General features: G+C 39.1%; 1 protein-coding gene across 2 annotated transcripts in view; it reads right to left on the bottom strand.

Moving 5' to 3' along the window:
• The window catches only part of GRIN2B (glutamate ionotropic receptor NMDA type subunit 2B), a 644,293-nt gene extending 623,357 nt beyond the window's left edge, over positions 1–20,936 (bottom strand). The window contains exons 1-3 of one of the 2 annotated variants that reach the window (XM_043969071.1): positions 20,826–20,917; positions 20,101–20,482; positions 18,724–19,159 (exon numbers count right to left, since the gene is read on the bottom strand). The gene's annotated coding sequence lies outside the window, so the exon portion shown is untranslated. Of the gene's footprint in view, positions 1–18,723; positions 19,160–20,100; positions 20,483–20,825 lie in introns of both variants that reach the window. The other variant, XM_043969072.1, reaches the window with a different exon arrangement.
• Positions 20,937–23,745: the final 2,809 nt, after the last annotated feature.

Genomic DNA, 23,745 nt, shown 5'->3' with positions numbered 1-23,745 from the left:
AATATGCCTGGATTTCAGCTAACCAGTTAACAAAGGCTCTTGTGCTGCCTTCATAAATAAGATAGAATGAAGTTAGCTTAATTACACAACGAGTAGGTTAACTTGAAACTGCATGAATCATTAAGTCAAAAGAGTAATCAACAAAGGCTCAATATCAACTTAGAGCAATGTCTTTAGTAGAGTGCCCCAAGGTTTTGTCTTTCATCTATGTTATTCATCATGCTTACCAACAATTAGATGATGTCATACTTAGTATAGTTATCAAATTTACAGATGAGGGAACAGTTAGCCTACTGGATAACAAAATAAGAATTCAAAACTATCTTAGCATGCAAGCATGATGGGCCAAATTAAGGAAGGAAGGAAGGAGATACAAATGAAAAAGAAAAAAAGAACAATTAAAAAATAAAGAAAATTTGAGCCTCCTAGATTGAGCCTAAAAAAACAATGAAATAAATATAGGATGAGGAAGGCATGGATAGACAATTCTTTTTCTTTTCTTTTCTTTTCTTTTTCTTTTTCTATTCTTTTTTTTAAGCAGGGCAATGAAGATTAAGTGACTTGCCCAGGGTCACACAGCTAGTAAGTGTCAAATGTCTGAGGCTGGATTTGAATTCAGGTCCTCCTGAATCCAGGGCACTGCGCCATTGTGCCACCGTGCCACCTAGCTGCCCCCAATTCATTTTTTAAAATCCTGTTTTTGATGGCCTACTAACTATGACAACATCAACGAACTGTTATTTCAGGATGCATTATTATTAATGTTTCATAGATTTAGAGCTGAATAAAACCTTAGAGATCAGAGACCAACCCTCTAATTTACAGATGAGGAAACTGAGACCCAAAGAAGTTAAGTGATTTGCCCAAGATCACATTATAGTAAGTAACTAAGTTGAGATTTGAACTTGGGTCCATTGAGTCCAAATCTAGTGTTCTTTTTTAAATGATCTGCTGCCTCCCTGGTGAACAGGAGAGTAGGTACAGGAGACACAGAAGTAACAGAAGAAATCTTGACTATTGAGCTAGTAACCTGGGTAACTATGGGGCAATGAGTGATGATGTCACCCATTTGACCTTTAAGTATCTAGTTTTTCATGTCTTTTTTTTTCCCAAATAGGTGTGGTGCTATACTGTGGGGAAGGGATCAAACTTGTTCTGAAGACAGAACTAGAAACAGTGGGTGGAAGTTGTTTAGACACAAATCATCTTGATGTAAAAATAAAATAAAATAAAATTTTAAAAAACACACTTCCTAATGATTAAAATTTCCAAAAGCGGAAGCAATGGATTCCATATCCTTGAACATCTTCCATCATAGGGTGAATGACTCCTTGTCAGAGATGTTGGAAAGAGTATCGATCCTTGTTCAGATATGGATCAGACTAGATGGATGGCATTGCCATGGGACTCTGAAAAGTGAATCATCTAAGAGATACGAGAGCCAGAGATCAAACGCTAAACTCTCTACCAAACTTAACTTTTGTTATTCATATTTTCAGGCTCCTAGAAAAGAAGAATTCTATGTAACATATGAGGTTACCATACAGAGGCACAATATACATAAATAAATGTGTAAAGTACTAAATTTTGCTTCAATTCCCGCCAACAAACATTTTTTTCCTTTAGCTCTTTTCTCTTGACCATCCTAATGATGTAGCAGCAACAGACCCTCCTAATGTCTTCCCATCGCATTATCCTGTTCTTCTTTGCTAATGGATATTGTGAATTACTCTTAAATCAAAGGACAGATGAAAACTAGTCTCTCTTAACTCTGTTAGCTATGTGGAAAAGTAATTCTATTTTAGTAACCTGGATGGGCTTTGCCCAAGGCTCAGAGGTTTGTTCTATTCTCCTTTCTCAAAATTGCTTAGAGTCTTTTAAATAAGGCTTGTTACTGTTCATTTTATAGATAAAAATCATTGAAATTGAAACAATAACACAGAAGATGTGCACTCGCAGCCCACAACTTCAAGCCTATTATTTCGTGTCCCAAGCAGCTGTCACCCTGCCACTGTTCCCACTCCTATTCACCCAACATTCTCTAGTGTCTTCTCCTAAAGATAAGTGGAGAGACTATAATGGATAATGATGGAATATAGGATATTTCTAATCTATTAACCTATGGAGGACGAGGTTATCAATAAGCCCTATAAAAAACATATATGAAACAAAGGTGTGGCATTATACTTTTTATACCAGGATCTTTTGTTAATGAGGCAGCTAGGTGGTGCAGTGCATAGAGTACCAGGTCTGGCAACAGGAAGATTCATCTTCCTGAGTTCAAATCTGGCCTCAGACACTTACTAGCTAGGTGACCCTGGATAAATCACTTAACCCTGTTTCCCTCAGTTTCCTTATTTGTAAAATGAGTTAGAGAAAGAAATGGCAAACTACTCCAGTATCTTTGCCAAGAAATCCCCAAATGGGGTCACAGAAAGTTGGACACAACAGAACAACACCTTTTTATTAGTGTATGTGTTCATGCTTTGATTTCACTAGCATGGAGAAATTCTGGTATGGAAACTCTCTTCACAAATGTAAACAAGCAATTTCTGAGTAAATTATAGTCTTTAAGAGTTGTCTGAACCACTGAGAAGGTATGTGCTGGGTTTTTTTCCATGATCATAAAGCTAATAAGTGTGAAAGATAAAACTTAGATCTTCCCAACTGATTCTAAGGCTTGTGCTTTGTGCACTATGCCATAATGTCACTCAAGATTACCTATATAGTACAAATAATAATAAGAAGAAAAAACTAAAGTAGGGAAACAATATTCATACTATATAAAAACCTCAGTAGGTGAACTGGATTTTAAATATTATAAAAACACCTGTGTGACCCTGGGCAAGTCACTTAACCCCAATGGCCTCACCAAAAAAAAAATTATAAAAATACTACCTTTTAAATGTTTAAAAAACACACAGTGCTTTAGACTGTTAAATGTGATTACAAAAATCACCTTCACAAGATGGAGGAAGAATGAATGGACATTAAGTGTTCTGAAAAAGATCTGGGAATTTTAGTGGACTACAAGCTCTATGTGAGTCAACAGTGTGAGGTGGCAGTCAAGAAAGCTAATACAATCTTGACCCTCCATAAAAGGAGGCATTGCTTCCAGTAATAATCACATTGTACTCTGAGTTCATCAGACCTCACTTAAAGTATTGTGTTAAGTTCTGGGTTCCCTATTTTTTTCAGGGTACTGAGGTTTAAGTGACTTGCCCAGGGTCACACAGCTAGTAAGTGTCAAGTGTCTGAAGTCAAATTTGAACTCAGGTCCTCCTGAATCTAAGGCCAGTGCTTTATCCACTGTGCCACCTAGCTGCCCAGTGCCACACTTTAAGAAGAATATTGATAAAATTTAGAGTATTCAGAGAGCAATTGGTGTGGTAAAGGACCCTGAATTCATATCATTTGAGTATCACTTGAAGAGAATGAGCATTTTGAGCCTGGAGAAAAGAAGACTCTGGGAAACACAATAACCATCTTCCTGTATTTTAAGGGCTATCACTGGAGAATGGGTCAGATGTTTTTGTGTTTAGTCCCTAAGGGTAGAACCAGGAGCAGTAAATGAAAGTTGCAAAGAGGAAAATGTATAATTGATGTCAGGGAAAGCTTTCTAACAACAGAAATGTACTACCTTGAGATGAGTAGATTCTCCTCATTGGAAATCTGCAAGCAAAGGATAGATGACCACTTGTGGGTTTGTGTTATAATGTGAATTCTGTTGTCACATAGGTCTACTAGATGGTCACTGAGTTCCCATCAAAGTCTCAAATTCTGTGGCCAATTTCAGTCATTTGCTCCAATCATACACTTTGAGAGGGTAGTTCTTCAAAAAGACAAGAATGTCACTTTGGAAAACAAAAACAACCCCCCCCACACAATTTGGTGAGAATGTAATTCCTTTTCCTTCCAGTAAGATGAAAGTCTAGGGTTAAAGGTGAAAGATTTTATCAAGTGAGTGGGAATTGTCAGGATTATTGATGAAGCAAAGAAAGGCATATGCCACATCCCCTCTGTAGAAGAACAGAAGACAGTGATCTACAATGAAATTAATTGCTCATCTTTTATCAGCACTAAATTAAGATTGGAAGGTTAAGGAGAGTTTCTAATGGCTTTGTGGTTTTAATTCTCCAGTTTAGAGAATGTTACTATTTGCCAGGAGCAAAGCAGAAAGCATTCCTACTAGCCTACAAACAGAGAGGCTCCAAATAAGAGCTATTTTAGATTAAGACCCAAATTAGACTGTTTATAGCTCACCCTGCACACAACAGCAAACACCTTTTTTCCCCTAAGTGCAAATCTCAACAGAATGAAAAGTGAAGGAATTGCATTTTTTCTACTGCTCATCTTCAAAGTACTCTCATCAACTCTACTCAAAGATTGCGCCTTTTTGCTTGAACCTGACTGTCAGCACACACTGTTTTGCAATTCTGAGCTTCAGTTACATACACACAGCTTCCTTAATAACAATGTCCAGCTGCTATGAAATCCCTGTTGTGCTTACTGTAGGATCCATTCATGATTCCCAGGGCTGTGGGTCTTGAATTGGAGAGGCAACACAGCACAAGAGACAGAAAGTTGGGCTTGGAGGTGGCAGGACACCTGCATTCGAATCCTAAATCCAGCATTAACCAAACATATGACCATGTGCCAATCATTCAATTTCTCTAAGGCTCCGGTTTTTTTTTTCCTTTATTAAATAGGGATTGTAACATGTACACTATCAACCTCCTAGGTTTACTATGAGAAAGGTGCTTTACGAGCCTTAAAACATCATATAATCATGAGATATTGTTACAACTGTATCAAATACAGCCACGTTGCAATTTTGCAAATAGGTGTAGAATGAGAGGTAGGGGAAGAAGTTGAGACAAACGATAAATGAAAACTTCTTTAAAAGAAAACATTTTCTTCAGCACAAAATGAAATCTAAGGCTTGGTGAGGGATAGGTGAAAGAACATGAAACAGAAGCAATCAACATTTATTGATTGCCCACTACATGTCAGGCACAGTACTAAGATCTAGGGTCCAGTTCTGGCTCTTAAATTTTGCTAGCTTTTCAACATTAGGAAAATCATTTATCTTCTCTACACCTCAATTTCTTCATCTATAATCATACATACTCATAGTATTATTATAAGGACTTTGCCTGATTTATAGGTTATAAAGCAGTATATAAAAATGGGTTAATATTTTGGTCCTCTTCCTCCTTCCCCAAACTCTAAGCCTGCATTCAAATAGCCATTTTGATGTTAACTCAAAAGGCACCCAAAGTTTAGTGATCTATTCTACAGATAAAAAAAATCATCTCTAGTTTTAGAAAGCTGATTGGGAAGCAAGAAAATGAAAGCATAAGGATGCTCAACAAAGCCAAGTTCCTCCTATATGCCCAATTCCTTTCCACCATCAATCATCATTAAACATTTATTGAGCACCTATGATGTGAATAGCACTGTGCTAGACACCGAGAATACACTAAGATAGACAAGGACCTACACAGAAAAACCAAGAATTATACACACAGAGTTAAAGAACAATATTAGGAAGCAAAAGTCTACTTGGTAGCTTTTTCTACTCAAATCTAAAAGGTTGCTGCCCTTCTAGCCAATAATGACTCTTGAGAGTTGGAAACCATGGCTATTAACACAACTTGGCATGGAGGCTAAATATTTCTGCCACCCTTTCTCCCAGGTAATCAGGAAGGGAAAGGGGAAAATGAAAATTCTCTCTAGTCTTGTTCATAATCATGCAGGTACTGAACCAAGTCCTTTTTATCCCTAATTCAAAAACGAACTCTGGGAATTTCTTAATGCAATTCAAGAAAGAGCCACTAACCACAAAGATGCCGACGATATTTCTACAGAACTCAAAGGGCTTTGCACAAAAAGCGGGGGGATAAAATATGGAAATATTCAGTCCATTGTCTAGATATTTTCTCTGTATAGTGAAAAAGTATTTGGATATTTGATGATTGAATAAATGGTTCAGTTCCCTTCCAGATATCTAGCCTTATGTATCTGAGCCTAGAACAGTCACAACCAAACCCATTTGGAGAGCAAGGCCGCATTCAGGACAACCCAGAGCAATCTTTGTATTCAGCAGTGTCTGCCTAGAACAACCCCAAAGAACAATCTTTTTATCTTTATAGACAGCATAGCTATTTACACAGATAAAAATAAAAAGAAGCTTCTTTCCTCTGCTACAGTTTGGTTGTCATTCTTTTAAAAAGGGGTTAAAGGGTTCACCAACTAAGACAGCCCAATAATCAATGATTAAAATTCCTGTCAGAGAATAAAGGCATCCTAATACCTCCTCCCCTCCTCCTTCTCTCAGCTCTTCAATACTGTTTCCTGCATTGGGAGGGAGGTTAACGAGGCTGGCAAACTCCAACCAACACTAAGATAAATGCACCATTCGTCATCCTTCACCAATCAATCAGTGTCTTCTTCCCCAGCCCAATTTATTAATAGGCTGCCTTTATTTACAGTGGTCCAAGGGGGGTAGATTGTGCCATGGTACTGTGACCACTAAGTGGCAAGCCCTGACAAAGGCATGCCAGTGAGAGGAGAGAAAGGCTGAGGAATGCAGCAGTTATCATTCACCTTGTGACAAAGCAGCATCCCTTTGGTTTAACTTTCTACCTAAGCCTCAAGCAGTTTACAACACAGTCTTTTCTATGGAGTCTGAAAGAAGGTGGAATAAGAGGAAGAGCACTAGATTTGGACTCAGAGGACCATGAATTAAATCCCAGTTCTGCTACTTACTATCTCTATGGTCTCACAGATCAGTGAACCTCCCCAAGCCTGTTTCTTTATCCAAAATGAGTGGATTGTACTATATGATGTTCTAAGGTCCCTTTTAACTCTAAATCCTAAGTTCCAAGTACAAGTCTTTAAAATGGCTAATTTAGCTGAGGATAGTGGCTGGTTCAGCAATGTATTACGCAGTGTATTTAATGTGATACTGTCTCCATGATGAAGATGAGGAAGGTGAGTCAGAAAGGCTTGAGTTCAAATCTATCCCAGACAAATACTAGCTAATTAACCCTAAGGAAGCCACATAATCTCTGACTGCCTCAGTTTTCTAAACTGGAAAATGTAGATAATAATTGCAGCTACCTACCAGAGTTCTTGGGAAGATCAAATGAGATAATATCTGTAAGGTGCTTAACACAGTGAGTGGCACATTATAGATAGTTCATAAATTCTTTTTTCCTTATTTTAAATGCCTTAGCCATGTTTTTGCATGACTGCATATGTGTAATCTATATCAAATTGCTTGCCTTCTCAATGAGAGGGGAGGGAAAAGAGGGAAGGGGAGAATTTGGAACTCAAAAAAAAATTTAAACATGTTAAAAATTGTTTTTACATGTGAGTGAGGGGAAAGTAAAATGTTAAATAAATCCTTTATCCACACACATCAAGGATATCCTTGATGAAAATGAGAAGGGAATAAATAAGCAGGCTTTCACAAAAATCTACAGCAAGCCACACCTTTATACAGTTACACAATTTACTAAAAGGTACAAAGAATACTAGATTCTAAATAATCATTTGTGTCAGTAAGACAAAACCTTAAGGCTCCGTACCCCCAAAGGAATCTCTCAGGCATGTGTTTAGAATACAGTCCTACCTTGATAAGTGCACAGGAAAGATAAACCTGTTTAACTACTCTGGTTATTAATATAAAGCTAGGCAAAAAGAGGAAGATGTATACTCCCCAAAACATTCACTACTTCAAAGGATTCTGTACAAGGTCTCCAAATGAAGAGAGAATTCCCTATGGGTGATAAGATTCTATAGATGCTGCATTGTGCTGATCTCCATTGAGCCCTCAAATGTCACAGCAACACATAATTACATCAAACCTATTGCCTTAACAATTCATACAGGGAAAACATAATGGATCAAAAATGCCTATTGTCAAGATGATATAATGAAGTAAGATATCCAATCCCTGCAGTTAGTACATGAGTATCTAATACTGTGAGCAATATTTCAGATAGACAGTGATTTGGGCCCAGAATTTAAATGGAGGGGGAAAAGGGACAGAATTTCATTTGGAAATTTGTGTAGTGTTTTAATAATCTAATACTACCCTCCAGTATATTTAATTAGTATGTATTTTATGCATAAATTAACATATCTAAATCAGATAGACAGACATGGATAGATAGGTAGATATACTAATAGGTATATAGATACATATGTAGATGTACATATAGCTGTAGATGAGAGACAGAGACAGAGATCTGGAACAAGCACTACAGATACCCAATGTCTTGGGCCCAGAATTAAATGGAGGAAAAGGGGTAGACTGGATTGCATTTGGGAAATTGTATAGAATTGTAATAATTCAACACTACACCCTAGTATATTAAATTAGTCCATATTATAGACATATTAGCATATCTAGATAATATAGTTAGATATGGATAGATATATGGGCTAATAGGTATATAGATATGGAAATATAGACAACATACATAGATGTAAATATAACTCTAGATGAGAGAGACAGAAAGAGAAAGAGAGAGGAATCTGGAACAAGTACTACAGATACCCAATGATTTGGGTCCAGAATTAAAATGAAGGAAAAGGGTATACTGTATTGCATTTGGAAAATTGTGTAGAATTTTAATAATCCAACACTACGCCCCAATGTATTGACTTTGTATGTGTATATATAGAGGTATATTAGTATATCTAAATAAGATAGATAAATGGATAGATATATGTATTGATATATGGATATAAAAGTATAGATATAGATTAGCTATAAAGATAGCTATAGATCAGAGATGGAGATAGATCTGAGAACAGCACTACAGCTACACAGAGACTTGGGCCCAGAATTGAATAGGAAGAAGGGAGTTGGCTGTATTACATTTAGGAAAATACCACTGTGTTTTTCAAGAGCCAGTGCAGCTTCCCAGCACAAAACGCTATCCTTTTAACAGAAATTTCCTGGCAATGTTACATTCTCTGAAGAATCAAAGTTGCATGTGAACCAAAGGACAACAATAAGAAGCATGTTCAACTCAAGTTGGACTCAGTGCATTCTGAATAACCAACATGCAAGAAGTGACTTGAGAGATATCACTGAGTATGATTAGAAAAAAGGGGCGTGACCAGTGATGAAGAAAGAGGGAGAGATGACAGATGGACAGGCTAAGGGCCACACTGGTAACCAGGAAACATATAAAGACATGAGTGGATCTATGGGAGAATATGGACAAGAATCACCTAGGATGAGATGGCATAGATGGATTGTAATGTACAATAGAAGGATTGATAACGTCATAGTTCCTCTGATGTTTTGAAAGTTATTTTCAGCCAGTCTTTTGGGTAGTTATATCACTAAGTACATTTACCCATAGATAAAGCAGATTGTATGTGTCTGTGTGTGTGTGTGTGTGTGTGTCTGTGTGTCTGTGTGAACAGACAAAAAGAATTTCTGCTTTGAAGGCTGCCGCTAGTGTGACAACTTGACTTAAAAAAAAAATACATTTATATAATCTTTAGCTAGGGATGAGAGTTACAAAAGAAGGTAGAAGGGGCATAATATCTTCAGAATATCCCTCCTCTCTTTCTTCAGAGACTACATTCAGTTATGAGAGCAATCAGAGATAATTCAGCGATAGATCTCCCCTAAAGTTCTCCTTCCCCAGACAATTTAGTCTGCATTTCTTTAACCCTTCTATTTAAGTCCACTCTTCAAAATATGAGGAATTTAAAGACCTGAGATTTTCTGCTTAAAGATCAAGGAAGAATAAAAAGCAAAGTGTACTCTCTTGACATTTTTACCTACATCAAGAAATCTGAGTGCTGGCTCATGGGAGAATATTCCACAGCACTTTAGCTATGCATATATACAGTGTAATTTACCTTTTCAAAGTCAAATAACAAGGCCAGAAAGTCAATTGTTCTAAACTTCAAATTGCACTCATTTCAGATCTATGCCATGTATATTTTCCTAAACTGACATGCTCTGAGACTTCAATCTGTCATTGTTCCTATAGTGTCATGTTCTAAGGAGGATTTTCAGCCCACAGAAGCCCACAGCTTCTCTCCATTTCTAGCTTGTGACATGCATACAGGACATGTACTCTCCATTCACCTCAATCCCCTTCCCCTTGTCCCCTAAAAATACTACCATAGCACATCCTGTTGATTTCCCAAGCCTTTGTCAAAAACCTAAGAAATGTATGATTCTTTTCACAGAACTGTACTGGGTTCCTGATATTAATGAGGTGAACAAACATAATGCACAAACAACTAGAGAACAAGAATGAAGAGGAGTGAAGGGAAATAGAAGATGAAAGAAATACAATGAAACGTCCATCTCAAATATCACTCTCTTCCAGCCCAAAGATGGAGGTTATTCCACTAGATGTGATGCTTTCTCATAGCCAGACATCTTGAACATGGACATTCTCCTATTTAAAAGAGAAAAAAAACACTCCCAAAATATCAGGCCAAGAACAAATTAAGTGACAAATGGCATAGCTTAGTAGCAGGGCTAAATAAGTGAAAAATCTTCATATGGTTTCTCTAGAAAGCCCCCAGCACCACTCTCCAGGCACTATCATCTACATTTACAAAGAGTGACTAAGCTGCAGAAATTTTGACTTTCATTGTAAAAGATGGCAGAAAGGTTTTTATATTATTACATTAGATGTTCTATAAATATAGTACTCTTTACATGAACAATGAATTGTTTTTGGTGGTAATGGGACATAGGGATTGTATAGATAGTTAGCTAATCTCCAGAGAATCCAGAAGTCTTATTTTGATCAATGCAAGGATGTCTCCACTAAAGTCCATGCCAATGCCACATCATATGTGGAAGTGACTCTGGAAAGAAATGAAAGTGTATTATAAGTTCTGACAGTTTCTATAAGCCCAGGAAGGATGAACTAAGACAGACTGTAAGTTTCTTGTCTGAGGACAATTTTAATTAAATTTGGAAATACGCATCATCATGATGGCCACAGAATGGTAAACACTTCAACAAGGTATCAGGAAGACCTAAGTTCAAATCTGGTCTCAGTCATTTTGGAGCTGTGTAGCCCTGGGTAAGTCAGTTTACTTCTGTTTGCTTCTGTTTTCTCATCTATGCAATGGAGATAATAATAGCATATACCTCCCAGGTTTGCTGTGAGGCTCAAATGAGATAATCATTGTAAAGCACTTAGCACAGTGCAGGGCTCATAGTAAGTGCTATGTAAATGTTAGCCATTAAATGTTAGCTGTAACTACACCTCTCCTGAACCATCTGCTAAGTCAGAGAGAGCCTGTGATCTGACTTTCTGGAAGGAGTAGCATAGCAGCAAAATTACAAATTATTAAGTATTAAAGTTATGTGGCAAGAGTTCTGAATTAGAAGTCAGAAGCTTTTTTGGCTGTAGTTACAGCTCTCCTACCAACTAGCTGCATGATATCTGCTGCATCACTTTGAGGTCTAGACTAAGGAACCTTCCAGTTCTTAAATTCTGTGATTCCTCACAACATAGCACTTTCAAACTCCTCTCCAGCCAAGAACAACTGACTAAAATCGAAGTCAAACGACCATAATTTCATTTTCAGTTTAAATATCAGCAAAGTGACCCAAAGATGGATATAGAGAAAAAGAATATACTAATACACAATACATCATTATTTGTGCTCATAGTGGGTACACAGTGCATGGACTGGTTAGCAGCCAGGGGTATACAGCTAAAATTCATAAGCATCTGAATTACTCTTTCTCAACAATCCCATTATTACTTTCTTCAGCCTCCTAGCAAAGAATCCTTCCAAGTGAATATCCTCTTCCAAGTGAGAGTCTCTTCCTGAGGACTTTCTCTTGCTTTCACAAGAGAGATGAACATTAAGAAATGTGAAACATTCATTAGAAACATGTTTTGATTTCTATTTACTTATATTCCCCCCAAATGCTCATGTCTATATGGCATCTACGTGTCCTTCAATGAGATGCTGTAGTGTGGGTGGTGACAAAACTCAGAAACAGGAGCCCTACTAGACTGTACTTAAGGATCCTTGAGAGCACAAAGTAACTTAGAAAGCCATGTAATCACATTCTTGTTGTTGTTCAGTCATTTCAGTTGTATATAACTCTTTGTCACCCCATTTGGGGTTTTCTTGGCAAAGATACTGGAGTGGTTTATCATTTCCCTTCAGGAGCTCATTTTACAGATGGAAGCTGAGGTAAACAGGGTTAAGTGACTTGTCCAAGGTCACCCAGCTAGTAAGTATCTGAGGCAAGATTTTAATTTAGGTCTTTCTGACTCCAGGACCAGCACTCTATGCACTGAACCATCTAGCTGCCGTTAACATCAACTATGTTTTATTGCCTTTTTATTAATTTTATCAACTATTTTCTCATTACTTTTTAATCTGGTTCTGACTTCACTTGGTGAGTGTTGTATGCTGCATGCAATCCATGGGCCACATGTTTGACACTTATGGGATAGTATACAAAGAGCTAACCTCAAAGCCAGGGAAACCTGAGTTAAAGTTCCACCTCTGACATATTAGCTGTGTGACTCTGGGAACATCACTTGACCACTCTGTGCTCTAAGCAATTTCAGAACATAAATTGCATTAAAAGGTACTAAGCTACCTTGGTAAAGGGAGGTCTTCTCACCTGGGAGTTCCTTAAACTAAATGACATCCTAGGACTGGTCCCTATTCTACCTATGTGCTCTTTGATGATAGCGGCAAAGACCAAATTTTTATTTATTTTTACTAAAAAAAAAAAAAGATAGAAATTTCTAAAATCTCCAGGGGTAAGGGAGATAGTAAAAAGAAGAGGAGAGGAAGAGAAGATGTTTAATTCCTCTCAAATGTCCATTATTGAGAAGACCACATTAAATAAATGTAATTATTCCTTCATCAATTTGGCCCCTAGTGCATAAAAAGACAGTGCCACCCTATTCAGTCTTCTGAAACACTATAGATGTGTAGGTCAGGCCTACATCTACCTCCCCTTCCCTCCTTCCAGAAGTTGGATCTCTGCTATGATCTCAGCACACACAACTGTACATCACTCAGGGCTCTTGCGTTTTGCTTCATTAATAAAAATATCGAAACCTTTTGTATTTATTTTATTTTTAATTTATGGAATAAAACAAACATTTCCATAATATAGTATAATAAGATGATTGCACATGAAACTGAAAATCTATTATGTACAACTTGCTCTTCCTTTTAAATATATAATAATCATGTGTTTTTTTTCTTCCCTTCCAACCACCCCCTTTTTAAAATAAAATGTTCTCCTTTCTAAGGAGGGAAGTTTCCATATGACCTTTATATCTTGCCTTTCCCCATTAAAAGGCCAGCTCCCTCTTTGCATACATGGATTTGTATCTCTAGCGATCAGCACAGTGCACAGTACCTGGCACATAGTAAGTGCTCGATAAATGCACTAACTAGCTAACTATTTACCTTCCTATCCAGCTTTATTCTTTGCTAGCAGAGGCACCTGTCACCTCACCCTTTTGATTTTTACATTCAAAACTTCAAAGATCTGTTGGTTTCGTTGACTTGAGCATTCGGTCCAACTGACACAAATTGTGACTCATCTACAAGTGGCAGAAAATTTGTCACCCTGTAGCCATCCTGGAGGTGAACCTCTTTAAATATACCTAGGTTGTTCCTTTGACAACATATTATAGACTGTCAGCCTGTACTCGAAGTCTTTCCAATTTCATAGGTTAAGATCTTCCAAAGCCTGTACACCACTGGAATCATCTTTGAGAACCTAAAATGAACTCTGTGCTACAATAAGATATCAAAGTCAGGTTCCAATGGAATTGGTCCTTTAAATGTAAAATATAAGAAAATCAAGACCCAGAGTTTTTCTCTGCTGGGAGGTTCAAAAGTGTTTTTTTCAAGTAAGCTAATAGCAGCTAGATAAACAGCAGCTAGGTGACAATTCTCTGCAGTCACTGCCCTGCTGATTCCCAATTCAAAATTCTCTTCCTACACACAGCTATCTGCATGTGAGTTTAAGAGCAGAAGTCCTAGAAGGATCCCAATAAAATAATTTGGGTGAGGGGGTGGCAGGGAAAAGCACAGATGGAAGAATGCGCGAAGTAAGGTAGGAAGTCAGGGACTCTCCCAAATAAGCATCCTCCTAGGATAAGGAAATATCAAGGAAGTTGCTATCCTCCCACCAGAAGTCATTGTTCCCAGTCTGAAAGAAAGCTAAACAATACAAAACAGTGCTGAAAGGAACCTCTTTTATTCATTTTTATTCCTTCTTTATTCTTTTTCTGAGTTTTCTCCCTTACTTTCATTCTTTTTCACCCATGCAGCAGACAAGCTCGGAGGAAGTAAATCCTCTAATTCCAGAACAAGGTGCGAATTCTCCCTCTCCTGGGTTCTAACTGTTTCATTGCCATAGTCTTTGTTCTGTCAGCAATCAGTGAGGATCACTGAGTTAATAACACATTAATAACTGACTTCACAGACTTAGTAGGTTTTTAAAAACAGATAAGATCCACCACAAGGCAGATACGTGTATATACACATGCACACACACTCTGAAGAGAGACACAGATTCTGGACTACATAGGATTCTGGAGAAAGACTTGCATGAGAAGCCTCTACAAGGAATTTTATGTAACCGGGGTCCAGCACCAAAGATTAAGAAGGATAGATGGGAGTTTCAATAAAGGCGAGGGCGGGGCAGGAATTGTTGGAAAAGAGACAGAAATACCCAGCCTCATTCAGACCTGGAGATGGTCCATGGGTCACACTGTCTATGGAGCCCAACCAGAGAAGAAGGAACAACCCAGCAGAGAACCATGTTTACTGGGCAACAACCCAAATCTATCCCTTCACTGGTACCATGAGTCACAGGAATTCATATAAGATGAGAAGAAAGGTTGGTCGAACCCTGCAGAGGAGAGAGTCAATCCATTTCAGACAAAGGTGGAAAGTTTTTCTGACATTCCAGGGACTCACTTTTTGAGTCTATTCTGTTTCCTGTCACAATGACATCATAGGTCTGGTCCCTATGCTACCTATTTGTTCTTTGATGATGGTGGCAGAAACCACATTTTTATTTTACTAAAAGAAAGAAATTTCCCAAATCTCGGGGGGTGGGGCTTTTGAACAAAACCTGTGTGGCATCTCTTGTCTGAATACAGGTGAGCTAAAGGTCCTTTAGGGGACCACACTTCAAATTCTAATGTTTTCAGGGAAACTCAGTTTAGGCAAAATGAACCAAATTCTGACATTCTCAAGGGAAACCCTGCACATGGGTGTAAGCCAAAGAAATGATTGAGAGAGACTGCCAAGGTTAATGTCATACAAATAACACATAGTGTGTTGCACCTCCATCTTAACCACCCAAAATGAAATGCTAAAGAATCATCAAATAAAGATTCCCTACTGAGAAAGCCAAGAAGAGAGCCAAAATGTGAAAGAATATGAATACACTGAGTCCTCTTCACCTCTCAATGTCTACCTACAAACCAGCTATGTGCTTTGGTGTTCAGAGTTCCATCACACTGTGATACACCTGGGAGACAAAGAAGGTCATTGGCCTTACTCCTTTTTCTTAAATTTCCTAGTCCTGCTTTCCCTGGAAAACTTTCATTAAGAAGAAGTACAAATTCATTTTCATTTGAGAGACTCCATGATATTAATTTTGAACAAATTAAACAGGAAATAAATGCTTCCCGTCCTCTATGTCATGGGCAAATATACCAAGAAGGAAAGAAGGCTTAGTTTTCCATAAATTTGTTTGAAATTTACATCACAGTGGCTCCTCAATTAAAATTAATTTTACCCTTCTCCCACCACTAGCATTATTTCTTCCTCATGTAACCCATAATGTAAAGGGAAAAGACAGGAGAAGCTGAGCCCCAAATGGAGCCCAGCCATCACCCTGCACTGTGAGGAGAAATGAGGAGGAGAACAATGACACCAATATCACAGAACCCCACTGAGTCACAGTCTCACAGAAAGCATCTTGGCATCAAGCCAAACACCTGCTTCTCACCACTGTCTCAAAAATGTCTTTAGACTCCAGAAAAGGTAACAACAACCTGTATGGCAGCAGGGCCATTAAGCTAACACTGAGGCAATTTTTCAGCATTCATCCACCAACCCACCCCTCACATGGAATTTGATTATTATCTCTCTTTCTTCTTGGTCTCTTCTCCCTCCTCCTGTGCTCCTCTTCTTCCTCCTCTCCTTGCTTTTTGTTCCCTTTCCTTCTTTGCCTATTATATAGGTCACCTAGTAACACCCAGAAGCATTTCTTTATTTTCCTTGGATTGGGGTAGGGGGGGAAATGCAGTGCACTTAAAAAACCTAGAGAAACCCTGATAGAGTGGAAAGAGTCAAGGATTTGGAGTCAGATCACCTGGGTTAGAAACGTCTGCTCTAGCACTTTCTATTCATGTGACTTTGGATAAGTGTCTTCCCTTCCCTGGGTCTATTTCTTCCTCTTCATAAAACAGAGAATTTTGACTAGATGATCCTAGATCTAGAGCTAAGGCACCTACCTAGTCCAACACCTTCATTTTACAGATGAGGAAAGTGAGGCCGAAGGTGGTTGGGCAACTCTCTAAGGTTACTTCCAGCTCTAATTCTATGACCCTATATCTGTTCTTGATTCCCTCTGCAGTAAAGTATCTTTATCATCATCAATGACATCATCAACAAAGTGAGTGCCTACTACTGGTAGGGTCTAAGGCTAAGCACCAAGAAAGATGCAAAGAAAGCTATCCATAGCTATTCTTTCTGTGCATACAGAATTGCCATACAGTATGTCTTACTCAAATCATCATTTCTGGAGGAGAAAAAAAACTTGATTGTCACACTTGAAAGGAGAAGAGGCTGTAAAACAGTACAGGTGTTCCTAAGAGAATAGCTAATTACTGGATAAACTTGGCTGTTTACAGACAGGGTGAGAACATGGCTCAAAGTGGAATCCTACCTCTCCCTGGAAACAAAGGGGTGCCTCATAACCTATACACTAAAAATTCAGGAACATTAAAGCTTGAAAAAATGGATCATATCCATCCTTTTATTTGCCCTTCTATGGACAATGGGAAATCTCTACCTACACTCCACAGAATCACAGAGTTAGAAAGGACCTCAAAAGTCATCTTGTCCAATTCATGCCCAAAAAGGACGCCCCTTCCATCTCTCACAATGGTCATCCAGCCTCTGCTTCAACATCTTGATGAGGAAAACTAACTATAAGATCATTAAATGCCTTTGTTCTATTTAGATACAAATTTATAACCTTAAATAATTAAAATATTTTCAATAATCTAGTTTTAAGAATCTGTAAGGCCTTCAACTGCTTCCTTTGGGGTTTGGAATCTAGATCTCTCCGTCTTTTTGCACCATTCCAAAGTGTTGGCATAAAATATGTCAAAGAAAAAGGGTTTGGGGGAGCTTTTTGAAAATACTAATGATGCTAAAGAATTAAAACATACTCATAATGTTCTGAGATAGCAATTAATAATCAATTATTATTTGAGGTTCTCTATCAAAAACTGAATCTCAGAGTTTTGACACTTTTTTAAGTTTAAGGTTGTAGGACCTGAAGACCCAAGAAAGAAGCACCCAGACCATCTATCTCATCATGGTGCTTCACTCTATGGGCAACCTGATTTCCTCTGGAGTTCAGTCTTGCATTTCATTAGTGACTAGCTAAAGAGAGATGAGACAAGTATTCCTCATTTCTCTTTTCACATATATGAATCTAATACACAGTAACTAGAAGAACACTATCTTCGTTCTAAAATTGAGTAGAGGAACATAATAATTAAAGCCTTTATTCTATTTTGAGGGTATAAGGCACACAGATCACACATCCCTTTGTTTAACACAAAGACTCACGTGTCAAATTATGCACCCCTCACACATGCACAGCATTTTAGAACTCTGCAACATAGCCATTTTGCAGGAGTGTGGAAGTAACAGTTTGCTTGGGGGATGTGTGTGTATAAATAGATGTGTAGACAGAAGGAGCTGAAAATAATAGCATATAAAATATAAATTAAGAGCAAAATATTTTCTGATTGCATTTCTTCCCAGAATTGTCACTGTCACCTAAGAAGCACCCTTTCAAAGTGTGTTCTTGGGACCAACCCATTCTCCCACCTTGACCAGACCCTCTGCAATAGGCTTCCCAGCATCTCCAAGCCCAGGGTTAGCCCAGTGTCTAAAAAACAGCAAGTGGATTTTATTTCAACAACCATAATCATCCCTAACAGTCATTTTTATTTTGAAGAAGGGCATGGAGAGGAGGCAAAGATGGAAGTATGGAGGTGGCAAATGAGACAAAGCTTAAAAAGGGAAAGATTGTTTAATTTCCTATACCCCATAAAAACACAGACTAACCTATGAATGAATCAAAATGCCATTTACCTCAAAAATCACACAGGTCTCTCTACCACCTCTGTACACACCCTTCAATCATTAAGTTCCTTACTCCCCTCCCCATTTCACCCCCCCAAAAAAAACCTGTTTGATGAGGCAAGGAAGAGGCATGATCTTTCCCCCCTATTTTTTTAACAAAAACAGCATTATTTCACTGTCCCTATTTCCCATATCCTTTTAAGTAAGTCATGTTCTGCCCTCTCTAAAAAAAAAAAAAAAAACTAGAAGGATTTAGAGAGAAAGATGAACAAAGAGTGATTACCACCAGGTGAGGAAAAAAATAGAAAGAATTTTCTCTACCTTGGTTTGTAGAAGTAGAACCTCTATACGGACAGATTAAGGGAGTGAACATGTTGGGAGTATCCAGTCTCCTCTTCTTGCTTGCATATCCACATAAGAAAGATAAGGGAGAAATGAAAGAGAATTTAAAATCCAATTTAGCTGGGAAATTGTGGGGGGATTTTTAATCTTCTGGCTTGAGGTGATGCAAATTCAAAGAAAAAAATTATTCCATTCAAGGGTAATGCAGCGAAAGGAGAGGCTTTCCCAATGCAGAATCCAGAATAATTATTCCATTTCCATGTGAGGTTAGGGGCTGGATTGAAAAAAAATTAAAAGATTCTTCTAATAATTATGTTTTTGGTCTTCTGGAGCTTTAGAGGAGGCTCTGTTTGGAGAAGCTGCAGGTCCGATCTGTTCCTCTGTGGAGCATGATTATTTCCAAGGCATCCCCTCCCTAAGGAGGGAAAAGAGGGGGTCAGTATTTTATTAGAGAGCGTACCACGAATGATGACAAAATTGCATCCCCGAAAAAAAAGATATCAAGTCGTTTTAGGAAGAAAAGGGGGGAAAGAAAACCCGCATTTCTCAACAGAGTGCACACGAGAAGAATTGAAAAACAGCTGGCACAGGTCTATAAATAATTCAGGAAAGGTCTCGCTATATTCCTGGGACAGGCATGGATGGGAGGTAGAAAACCAAATCTGAATGAGAGAGAGTGCGAGCCACGACATAGCACCACACACTCACACACGCAGAAACACAATACACACTTAACTCGCTAGCAAGTGCGGTTCCCATCACCATCTGCATTGCTGCTGACATGTCTGTCTTTCTCTTCCCTTTGCCTCCAACAGCAGCGCCTCCTCCCACCCCGCTGTGTGGAATCGGTTTTTGACTGTGCACAGAATGTACATTTTGCATTTCTTGAAAGGGGCACACTGACACACACACACACACACACATAGGCGCGCGCGCACGCACACACACACACTCACTCACGCAAGCCAGTGGTGCTGATGTGCAGACCACTGTGTTTCACCTGCAACGTGTCGATTGGACAGACAGATAATCGCAGCGCGTGGCTACAGCCTCCGCCACCCGCTGACATCCCTCTCAGCTCCCGGGCGGGGGCGGGTTTGGGGGGGGGGGGTGGATTTCAAAGCATCTCCCACCATCACCTCCAGCCCCCGGGAAAACCACACACACACACACACACACACACACACACACACACACACACACACACCTCCACCTAAAAAGACAAGTTTGCATCCCATTTAAAGGCTTTCTCTGATACCCGCCTGGCTCCCGAGTTTCCCGCACCTGACCCTCCTTCCCTGCCGGCCACACATCCAGCCCTAAAGCCTAGGCAAGGGACTCCCGGCAAATACTGACCTATCCGCCGAGCGCCCGCGTTGCAACGACTCCGAATTCCCTGGGGTGGGGTGGCCAGCGGGAGGGGGAAAAGGAGGAGGAGGAGGAAGAGGAGGAGGAGGAGATGGATGGATGGATGGATGGATGGATGGATGGATGGATGGATGGATGGATGGATGGATGGATGGATGGATGGATGGATGGAAGGGGGCGTTTAGGGTTCTCCTTTCCTGTAAAACAGGATTTTAAAAAATCCACCTCCGACACTAGGAAGTTGAAGTCTCTTCTTTGCAAACCCAGAGCCAAGGGGCTCGGATGAGAAGCCGCTTATTGATCAGAATCGATAACGATCAATAGCAATAACGCCGACAGTCCCTTTGGAGATACCAATCCCAGTGATTTCCTGGAGGTGAAGAAACCAAAGGAAGTGATTGGGGTGGGGGGAGGTGGAGAACCCCAGAAACCTTCCTTTCTCATAAAAAAGGGAGGGGGAAGTGGGAGAGAAAAAGACAGATTCCAATTGGCGATGATGGGGGTGGGGGTGGGGGTGGGAAGGGGCTTTGCAGAGCAACAGAAGAGAGGAGGAAGGCAAGGAGGAAGAGTGAGGGACAGGGTAGTTTTAGCCAAAGGTGGGGGGGAGGAAAATACATCTGGGCTTGTTTCATACTCAAAAACATAACACACACATACACAAATACACACATGCACACATACATACACACATACACATACATACACACCCCTACCTCTCACACACACAGAGGCTCTTGGGGCGGGGAACCCACGAAGCTAGAAAAGAAATCTCTTCTCTCGGTGTATGTCTGTGCGTGTCTCCTCCTTCGAGACACCCCCACCCCACCCCCCACCCCCAAACCCCTCCACTCCTTCACTCCTATGGCTAAGACTCTGGCTGAGGCAGCTTCCAACGTCATGTACCAGGGAAGCGGGAAGGCAAGAGACTGGTGGGGGTGGGGGTACGAAGGAGAAGGAGGGGCAGAGCTTAACCCGTGTCCGTGGCGCCTCCTTCTGGCAACAAGATGAAATTCATGCCCAGAATTCTGAAATCTGGAGAAGGTTCGTGCATTCACTCTCAGAGAAGGAGACCCAGGGAGCAGGTAGGAGAGAGGAGGTAGGTCTCCTTTCGCCCTACCGTACTATACTCAGCCTACAGAGCATGCTCCTCAGAGTAATTTTAGGACTCGGTATCTGGAGAGTGAACTACTTCCTCTAAAACACAGATTTAGGTTGAGATTTAGAGGTGGTTTGTTTTCAATAAAGATTTTTAAACATTTTATTTTAAATAAATTTTGTTTTGACCCAACAGAGTGACTCACTGAAAACAGTTAAGCAAAATTGTCTACTAGAGCATTTTTGAGACAGATCCCACTTGTCCCTTTACACTTTTTAGTGTACCCTATTTAGAGTATTTAGAGTACCATTACATCATGGGGTGCCAACATCGTCCTTGGAACTTGCCTTTCATTGCCACCTTTGCCCAAATTGTTATAGTCCTTTTTCATCTACTTTCTTCTTAAAAGTCTTCCCACAATTCTCTAAAAATCTTCATATCCATTGTTCTTTAAGGGCCAGTGATATCCTTTTACATTTGTTTACCACAATTTTTGTTCAACCATTCCCAATCATTGAGTCTACACTATTTCCAACTTTTATAAATAATGCTGCTACTAATATTTCTGTATGTGTGCATATATGTACATATGTATATGTCTTCTTGCCATTGAGAAGCCTTTTTGGAAGAAAAGCTTGTCATGAGATACCTGAATCAAAGAATATGAGCAATTTAGTCATTTTTCTTGAACAATTCCAAATTTCCAAACTGGGCCAATTCTCTCAATTCTGCCAATAAAAACAAGAAGCATTTACTGAGTATCTGCTATATTAGTCATGTGTTGGGTCCTCTAAGGTATACCAAAGTATAGGTTAGGTCTTCTCTTCTAGGAGCTCATAATCTGTTTGAGATAAGAGGAACACACAAAACATCAACAAACAATATAATACAGAATTTGATTAAAAAGTAAATAGCATAGTACAGACCACCAACATTCAAATGTTGACAGCTAAAATGTAGTCTGAGAGCACCATCATTAGCAGCAACAGCAGCAGCAGCAGCCCGATAGGATTAGAAAGTTGACTTTGAAGCCAGAAAGATCTAGATTTAGGTCCCGTTTCTGACATGTACTATCATGACTCTGGACAAGTCACTTCCCTAGGCAGTGCTCTAAGACTCTTAAATTGCAAGGAAGATGCAGACTTGCATTGATAGAGTTTCAGCACCTGGGACTTTCTCTATATGAATGTAATCACCCTAGTCATATTACCTAATAGTAATAATAATGGCAGAAGACTTTTATATAATGGTTTAAGGTTTTCAAAACATTTTATATACATTATCTCATTTTATTGGTTTTGGTTTTGGTTTTAGTTTTTGTGGGGCAATGAGGGTTAAGTGACTTGCCCAGGGCATTTTATTGAACAATGTTATTTGAAACTCTTGGAAAAGGGGAGATAATGAATCACACGCAAAAAAAATAGATCTTAAAGCACTTAGAAATCTAGCAAGAAGTAACTATGTGTAATAAATATTTAAACAATCTATAATATACTTTCTGAGGGGATCTCTTCCTTCACTGTGGAAACTTTACTAAAGTCTTAGTATTACTAATAATAGCTTACATTGTATAGAGCAATATATACATAATCTTATCTGATCTTCATACCAGCCTTGTAAATAAGCTAATAAGACTAGCTGGGGGCAGCTTGGTGGCACAGTGGATAAAGCACCAGTCCTGGATTCAGGAGGACCTGAGTTCAAATCTGGCCTCAGACACTTGACACTTACTAGCTGTGTGACTTAACACAAGCAAGTCACTTAACTCTCATTGCCCAGAAAAAAAAAAAAAAAGATTAGGCTCATAGAGTCATAGACTTACAGCTGGAAGAAAACTGATTGGTCAGATAGTCAGCACCTTCATTTTACGTAAAAGGAAACAGGTCAAGAGAGACTGACTTACCCAAGGTGATGCAAATAGAAAGAAAACATCAGAATTTGAACCCAGGGTTTGAAATCCATTTAAATCTCATCACTAGGTTACAAAACAAAGAGAATGAAGCTCAAATGGACAGAGTGATTTGTTATATATAGATCATTCTTGGAAGAGTCAGGCTTCAGACCAGGTCTTGTGATACTTACTATCTGTGTGACTTTGGGCGAGTCACAACTTCCCTGGGCCTTAGTTCCTTCATCTAAATTAGGAGGATTAGGCCGAATGGTATCTGAGGTCCTTTCCAGGTTTAGAGTTATGCTCCTCTGTCTGTCCTTATGTTGTCACTACCTAGCTGATGCCTTTTAGTAAATTATTTTCATGAGTTGCCATGACTGAAAAAAAAAATGTATTCCTGATGTCCTTCCTTCTCTGGTAATAACTCTTGTCAGGCTCACTTATGATCTGTAGGCTATCGGGAGCTAGAGCTCTTCCAGGCAGCCTTTATGTACCCAAAAGTGACTTTCATAGCACCATGGCATCAAAATTGGGCTTCAGTAGAAGACTGTATGCAAATACGTTTTTTATTCTATGTCTAGTTTCAAAGTTGTATAAAAATAGACACTGAACATTGATGCATAAAATACACTACAAGGATATGTTC

This window comes from Dromiciops gliroides, chromosome 5, assembly GCF_019393635.1.
Source record: "Dromiciops gliroides isolate mDroGli1 chromosome 5, mDroGli1.pri, whole genome shotgun sequence".
NCBI lineage: Eukaryota > Metazoa > Chordata > Mammalia > Microbiotheria > Microbiotheriidae > Dromiciops > Dromiciops gliroides.
Note: the sequence above shows the minus strand (reverse complement) of the source record. Positions and strands in the feature narration are given on the sequence as shown.